Source organism: Nannospalax galili, unplaced genomic scaffold (assembly GCF_000622305.1).
Source record: "Nannospalax galili isolate Female #2095 unplaced genomic scaffold, S.galili_v1.0 scaffold680, whole genome shotgun sequence".
Lineage (NCBI taxonomy): Eukaryota > Metazoa > Chordata > Mammalia > Rodentia > Spalacidae > Nannospalax > Nannospalax galili.
In genome coordinates, this window is record NW_008348218.1 from 3,486,466 (window position 1) to 3,495,440 (window position 8,975).

The following is an 8,975-nucleotide window of genomic DNA, read 5'->3' on the forward strand; positions in this document are numbered from 1 at the left end:
TACAATGCATCAAGAGGACCAACATAAACTGCTGGCTCACACTCTTGGACTTCCCAGTTTCTATAACCCTGAGGCAAATAAACTTTTATTCATAAATACCTGATCTCAGGTATTTTATTACAGTAATAGGAAATGGACTAAGACAATGTTCTAGCTTACAAATTCCAAAATTCACTACACAAAGCTTATTTGTCACACCAATATGATGCTAAAACAAAATTCTAGTCCATCAGGTCATTCAGAGCCTAGATAGATAAAGACTTTGCCATCATCTACATAAGGTTTTGGAGGCTTCCAAAATTACCCCCCAGGTATTGTCATCCCTTGAAATACAGATAAGAAAATACAAAGAATCATGTAGAAGAGTTTGTGGATCACACCTGAAAATTATACATATAATTTCCCACTAGCAACCAGAACTCTCTTACCCAGCCATAAATAACTGCTGCCAGGGTTTAGAAATGCAGTCTGGCCATGGTTCAGAAGGAAGAGAGCCAAATTTACAGAATCTTTCACCTTGTCATTGATATGATGACTCATAGGCTTGTAATAAAATTTATAACTTAGTGACTTAAGAAACAGTATCTTATATTGGAAAGACCGTTGCCTTTGACATCAGACAGATCTAAGCTTAAGGCTATGCTCAGACACTTATTATAACATGACCTTGATTTATTTTATTAACCTCTCTGAGACTTAATTTCCTCATCTGTATAATGGAGTGGCCACACCTAGTTCACAGGGCTGTGAGGGAAAGTGAAATGATGTCATTAATAGTTTAACAAAGTGCCTGTGTAATGAAAATGCTCCAAAAATATGATACTATTAATGTCAGAATTACCCAAGAGAGTTACTTTTCTTGTTGCTCTGACCAAACACCTGAAAAGAAGCACCTAAAGGGAGAAAAGATTTATTTTGGCTCAGTCTGAGGAAATAGTCTATCATGGACTGGGGCACCAGCGTGAGGCACCTGTTCGCATCATGTCCATGGTCAGGAAGCAGAGGGTGGACAGGAAGTGGGGCTTGGCTATCCTATGTCAAGACCTAACCCAAAGACTCTTCCTCCAACAAGGCTCTACCTCCTAAAGGTTCTACAACCTTCCAAATCAGTGCCACCAACTGGGGACCAAGTGCTCAAACACTTGAGCCTATTGTGTGCATTGGGGGGATGCATTTCTCATTCAAACCACAAGAATATTAAAAAGAAGTGGTACACTCAATATTTGTTTCACTCTTTATTTAAACAAAGAATTTGAACTTAACACTGAAATTTGTGAAACCTTTATTTATCACACAACTCCTTCCTACCTTGAAGAAATGATGAGCCCCAAAAAATTCAGTGGAAGAGAATTTGAAATAATCTTAGGTATGCCAGGCATGGTGGCATGCGCCTTTAATCCCAGCCCTTGGGAGGCAGAGGCAAGTGGGAGAAAAAAATCTTATGTAAATATAAATGTTGCTTCATGAATGTTCAAAGAACAAAATAATAAACCCTTAAGACTTACTTCCATAAGAGTCAGGTTTTTTAACTTTATAGCAGTTGCTACTTAGCCAGGGTTTGCAGGGCTTTAAGGGGTTAAAACTAAAACACTTTCCTTATTTCATTTGAAAATAGAAATTGCTACCTGTAAGCTAGATCAGGCCCAAAACAGCACATAAAGTGTTGCCAAAGCATCAGGGGTCTTTATAAATCACAAGAAAAGGTTTATGGCACAAATATAGCCCATGACCACATCCTGTCCTGACCAAAGCAGGAAGCCAGCAATGTCTTTCCTCTTCGTTTTGTCATATTCTATCCAACATCTTCATTTGGTTAGAAATATCTCCGAAAAAGTCAAACCAGACAAAACCAAGGGGAAAATGCTGGAATATCCCAAACAATCAAGTAGAATATGATATGAGTGGTATATGTACATATGTGTGTACATGTATGTCAGTCAGTATGTGTGTGTGTGGAGGGATAAGGACAGGATAATAAGTATGCTTACTATGAAATTAATCCAAATTATTGACTTAGGAGTAAAGTCTTTTGAAACCTGGAATTACATCAACTCTGAGTGAGGTTGCTACATGTAGCTTTCACTCATCTTGAGGTTTCAGAAGCTCAGTCCCCAGTACTTGCAGTTCTTTTTTCCAGCTGTAGTCTGGGCCCACACCTAGTTCTTGATTTTCTTAAGCCTTTTTTTACTCATACTAGGCATTGGTTTGCTCCATGTGAAAGAAGACGAGGTGGAGGAGAGCACTTGGACCCAGAGGCAGATGGCGCAATGCTTTCTCACTCTGTTCATAGGGCTTTACCAAATTCATGACGTTTCTCTCTAAAGAAATAATAGGATTCTCCTGCCTCCTGCTTCCTTCTTGAATAGATACTCAGTACAGTCTACTAACAATAATGTCTCTGAAGTACTCTTAAAACATACATATCTACATTAAAATGGAGGACTGATCCTGAGACAATGTCCCAGCCATTATGGAAAGATTCCAAACAAGAACTGAATATTAAGTAGGAAAATCTGGGCAACAATGAGGACATCCCAGCTCAGTGCAGCACAGAACAGTCATGGCTTAATTTAATTCTCATACTAAAAGAGTCAAGCAAGCTAAGGTCAGGCCCAGGATCAACACTAGGATGTAAAGAGCTTTATTAAGGTTGATTTACACCAAGAAGCTTATCTACTAGAAGTAGATGCACCCCCAAGGCCCAGGAAGATTTGGCTGTGTTAGAGTGGGTGTGGCCCCAACCCAGTGGACAGGGCAGAGGACTTTGTTGAGGTGCTTCAGGCCAAGACTGGGAAGACAGCAAACTTTCTCAGGAATACCAACAACACTTCGGAAGAAACTGATGTCAAACTGAATTCACAAGGAGGCTATTGAGTGTTTCCATGGACTCTTTCTCTGATTGCTTGTTAACAATTCCTAGACAAACATAACTTCTAATTGTATATTAAATATGTATCCTTATATTTACAGACAAGTATATCACACCATTCATCAGAGACGCTTCTTTTTGAAACAGACTATTACAGAATTCCACAACTGGTCAAACACAGAGAATAAGTGTCTTGAGATGTTCAGCCTTAAGTGACACATCTACAATGGAAGCTCTATACCTAAGGCTCACAGAACATAGTGGAACAGAGTGGAACAGGGGGGTAGAGAGAATATTAATGTGTCTCTTAGCTCTCACCAGTGCTGCTTCCTCATGCAACAGAGGGCAATTAACACAGAAAGCCACAACTGACCAGGATGTAGAAAATAAGAGACTGCAGCAAGCACATCCCTGTATAGGACTGCTATATTAAACCTCTGCAATTCAGGGCTCAGGGACCTTTGTGGAATGAGCAAGGAGACTGTAAGAGCCAGGGGTGGTGGGTGATCACAAGGAAACAGAGTTTTTGGGTGGCTTGAAACTTGTTTGCATAAACTTATAGCAATGGTGACAGCATTCACAGGACCCATGCAAGCCCAAACTAAACAAAACCCAGCATGGAAATGGAGAAATGGGTAAGAAGCCCCAATCTTAGCTAAGGAACTATTGGCAACTGATCACTTCTGTGTGAAGGAGAGTTGGTCTTCTTTAAGGTACTGATGCTAGATAGGATGATCAGGTTCCAGTGGATGGGTTCACACCGAGGGACATTTGGGCACACAAATTTGACTCCAAGGCCTTAGCGTATATGACAGAATGCAAGAAATCCAGTGATGGAGCTATGGAGGGGTGTAGATTGGGCAGAGCACCTAAATATGATCAATATATATTGTATGAAATGCACAAAAATTCAATAAAAAATTAAAAATATAGTTCATCACATAAATGCCTTGAGGACAGAAATCACATGGTCATTCCAATATACATAGAAAAGTTTCTTGAAAACTCTTATGTTATTTGGAAAATAAAATTGAGCAAGATCAGGGATGAAAGGAACATATTTCAATAAAATAATGGAATATATGCCAAACCCAGAGCTAACATCATGCTAAATGAAAAAAAAATGCTTGAAATATCGCCACTAAAATCAAGAACAAGATGCCCAGTCTATCCATTTCTATTCGATACAATTCCTGAATCTTAACTCAAGCAATAAGACAAGAGAAGCAAATTAGAGCACAAATAGAAAAAGTAGTCAAATATCTTCATAGGCAGGTGACAAGACCCTATATATAAGAGATCCTGAAGGCCTCGTTAGAAAATTCTTGGGACTGATAAGCACTCTCATCAAAGTGGAAGGATACAAAATTAACATAAAAAATCAATAGCCTTCCTATACACTAATGACAAAGATATTGACAAAGAGATCAGGGAAACAATCCTATTCATAATAGCTTCAAATATACCTTGGAATAAATCTAACTAAGGAAGTGAAACATCTCTATGATGAAAACCTTAAAACATTGAAGAAAGAAATTGTTGAAGATAGAAGATGTTAAGGCCTACAATGCTCATGGTTTAGAGGACCTAATATTATGAAAATGCCCATCCTACTAAAAGTAATCTACAGATTCAATGCAATTCAAATTCTAAAATTTCAGTACCATTCTTCTCAGAAATAGAAAATGTATATCAAATTCATATAGAGATACAAAAGACCCCTGATAGCCAAAGCAATCCTGAGCAAAAAAAAAAAAACAATCTAAGGTATCATCATACTTGATTTCAAGTTACATTACAGAACCATAGTAATAAAAGCAATATGGTATGAGCACAAAAACAAACCCATTGATTAGTGGAATAGAATAGAAGACACAGCTATAAGTTCACACAATTTCAGGCACCTTATTTTTGACAAAGATGTCACACTGGAGAAAAGATAGTATCTTTGGGGCTGGAGAGATGGCTCAGTGGTTAAGAGCACTAGCTGCTCTTGCAGAGGACCCGGGTTCAAATCCAAGCACCAACATGGCAGCTATGAACTGTCTTTAACTCCAGTTCCAGGGGAATCCGAAGCCCTCTTCTGACCTCCATGGCATTGCACGACAGGGGTGCACTCACATACTGCAGGCAATACACTCATACACGTAAAATAAAAACAATAAATATAATATTTTTAAAAAGAAAGAAAAGATAGTATCTTCAACAAATGGTGCTGGGAAAACTGGATGGATATCTATACGTAAAAGAATGGAACTAGATCCATCTCTCACTGTACACAAAAATCATCTCCATGAACACAAAGCAGATGTTGTTACCTGCAGAAGACCTGCAATAACAACAACACATACACACAAAGACATGCATGTGGGAGGATGTCCTAGTTAGCTTTAACTGTCAACTTAATAGAGCCTAGAATCACCTGAGAACAGAGTCTCAATAGAAGGATTTCTCAGATCAGACTTGTGTGTGTACATATCGGTGGGGGATTGCCTTCACTGTTAATTGGTGTAGGAAGGCCCCACTCTGGGGAGCACCATCCTTAGCCAGGTGTCCTTTCTTATGCTCAACCTTAAATAGAATATAAGAAAGCTAGCTGAATACAAGCTCCCTCTGAACCAGTTAGCAAGCAGCATCCTCCATGGTTGATGCTGTACTTCTTTGATATGGCCAACTAGAGAGCTAGTAGAATTTACTGCAAGTCCCCTATGGGACAGAGAACCCAGGACTGCTCATGCAGTAGTGAACTTACTAAAAGTTCAGTTATTATTCTGATGCCTTTGTATGTGATGTCCTCGCTTGCAACTTTCAATATACTTTCTTTGTTCTGTGTATTCAGTGTTTTGACTATAATATGGTTTGCGTAATTCCTTTTCCAGTCTTACGTATTTTGTGTCCTGTATGACTCTTTCCCTAGGTTTGGGAAAATGTCTTCTATTATTTTATTGACAATGTTTTCTGCCTTTGACCTGGAATTATTCTTCTTCTATGCTCGTAATTCAAAGATTTTGTCTTTTTGTGGCACCCCAAAGATCTCACATGCTCCATCCATATGTTTTTTAAACATCATTTTCTTCGGTTGAAAAATTCAATTCCTGTACCTTGTCTTCAAACCCAGAGTTTCTGCCCTCCACGTGATTAATTCTATTGGTCTTTCCACTGAGCTTTTTGTTTGAGTTATCAAGTTTTTTTTTATTTCTGGTTTCATTTATTTGGTCTTTCTTTCTTGAATTCTATTTTCATATCCTGAGTTGACTTGGTTATTTCATATAGTTTGTTACGCTGTCTTTTTAAAATTCATTTAGGAGTTGATTCTTGTCCTCTTTAAACTCACTTGGGCATTGATTCATGTCTCGTTTAAATTCTATGAGCGTGTTTATAATTGTTCTTTAGAAATTTTGATCAAAGTAACTCTCATTAGAGACCACTCTAAGGGGTAGGCAATTTTTGAGAGGACACAGTGACTTGGTTTTTTCCACTTGCTTGTATTTTTGCATTGGAACTTGCATATCTGCTACATCTTGGTTGAATGAACAGTTGGGTTAGCTCTTGGTGTTCCCTCAGCTAAGCTAGTCTTATTGGGCTGGAGGATCTTTGGAGTTCAGCTATGAACTGCTCTGTGTTGAAAGGGGGTGTAGAAGGGGGTGTGGTAGCTGAGGTGATCCTCCACTGAACCGTGGTACTACCTCTGACCTCTCAAAGAGGTTCCATAGGGTGTGTGGGTGCTAGGAGCAGGGTTTTGCATGGACCTCTGACCTCAGGAGATGGGTTTCACGGTGTGAGCAGGTTGGGGTGAGTGCTGGAATTGTAGGTTGTGGGTCTTTGTCCTTACACAGGGTCAGTTGGAATCCCTGAAAGTCCCCTAGAAGCCTGAATATGTGTGAGGGGAAATGGTTACATGACCCTGACCTCATACTGACCAAAGGGAGTCCCCAGCTCCCACAGGAGTCTGAAGATATGGGTATGAATAGGGTTGTACCTTGCAAGTCTCTGCTCTCCCACTAGGTTGGTAGGAGTCCCTGCAGGTCCTGCCAGTAGTTTGAATCAGGCATGGGGATAAGATACTGCGTTGCAGATCTTTGACTTCAAAATAAGACAGTCAGAATTCCTGAGAGTCCTGGAAGGAGCCTAGGTGGAGGTAAAAATAGTGTCTTCATTGTGGTTCCTGGGGTCTCTAATCTCATACAGGATCAGAGTCCTCATGAGTCCTGGCAGGAGCCTGGAGGCGGGTGAGGAGGTAGAAAACCAGGTTGTAGATCTCTAACCTCACTCTGGGTCTGTCAGAGTTCCTGTGGGTCCCAAAAAAAACCTGAAGATGCCTGAGGGCATAGAAAACGAAATCATGTATCTCTGACTTAGGGTGGTGTCAGAGTCCCAGCAAGAGGGAGCTAAGAGAGATGGTAGGAGAGCAGGTTTCACATCTCTGATCTCACACAGGGTCAGTCAGAGCTCCCATGGGTTCTTGCAGAAGCCTGGAAATGAGTGGGGGGATAGGGAACCAGGTCACATACTCAACTTCAGTCTGAGTCAGTTAGAGTCTCTGCATGTTCCAGGAAGAGTTTGGAAATGAGCAAAGCGATAAGGGACTGGGTCGTGTACCTCTCACTTCACTGTGGGTCAGTCAGAATTCTGATTCTGGCAAGAGTCTGGAGATGAGACAGGGGATTCTCATATCCGTGAGTACTTGAAGGAATGGCAGCAAGTTTCTTCCATGGACATGGTGTTCATTTTGATTTTGTCTCTGAGCCAAGGATAGAGAGTTGAGGGAGGGGCCAAGGTTGGAGGCTTCCATTTTGCCTTCCATTCCGTGATGTATCTTATTTCACTTATGAAGGAGCCAATGTGAGTGTTTTGCCAAATACTGAGTCCCACTGCATATTGTAGGGCTCAAGGATCGACGCATGCAGGTTCACAGACAAGGTAGACTTATAATTAGCCAGTTCTGAGCCAAGAGTCCTTTTACTGAGGTTATAGAGACATGTTGGATTTCCAGGTACCACTGAAAGTAAGACTGTATTGAACAAACCTCAAAATCTAGTATCCCCTCTCCCCAGTACATCTTATCCTAGTATCTATAGTCTATTTGAAGAATGTTATAATGATAGTTACTGATAATTGCTACAATTTTTCAAGGTCCTCCTTCATAGATCCCAGATCTTTTATTCAGTCAACAGATTTGGAATCTGAGACCTGCCTCAGGATCAAGAATTGGGAATGAATCGAGACTTTCGTTTGAATTATTGCCCTTATCTTTCTGATCATCCGTCTTTGGTGTGTTTTGATTGCATGAAGTAAGTAGTGTCTTTGTTGGCTGCTGATTCATCCAGGCTCTAGAACTATGGTGCTCCTTCTGGTATCTCCAACAGCTTTCTATAGGTTGGGAACCCTGGTTGCCGCTTGTCATTTATTGTACTAATTGTTTATCTCCTTCTTCTGATGACTAATAGTTCAGACTCTAATCAGATCCACTGCTCTAACAGTATTTCCAACCATCAGCTTGACTGCCCTGTGATTCTAGTGTCCCTTCCACCAGCAAATTCCTTATTATGCCTTAGTTAAACTGAGTGTCTTCTGGACCCTCCCACAGGATCGTGTCAGCTGTAGGTGCTCACTGTCATGTTCCCACTTTGCTCAACCTTTAACTCTTTTTTTCACCATCTGTCAGTGGGTCTTAACTTTAATAATTACCAATAACCAACTAACTCAACTCAATCTTCTACCTCTTTCTAACTTCCTTAAGGAATCCAGCTGGCAGGACAGATTAATGAAGAGAAGTACTTTGGAAGATAACATCCTAGAATAAAGCTGGGTACAATTGAAATAAGATTTCATTTCATATAGTTTGTCTTTGTAACTAGAATTACAGGAAGATGCCGATCTACCTCACAATGAGGCAAATTAGCTCTAAAGTAAATAAACTGGTTAAATGATTTTCAGATCCTTAGGAAGTAAAACTACCAACTGTATGGAAATTGCACCAAATAAAATATTTTTACCACTGGCACTACTATCCTCAGGCCTCTTGGGGTAAGTCTACAGCGCAGCTCTCCGCGCTGGGACTCCCTAAGCCACATTCCCCCTTCGATCCCCCCCCCCTCGCCGTTCT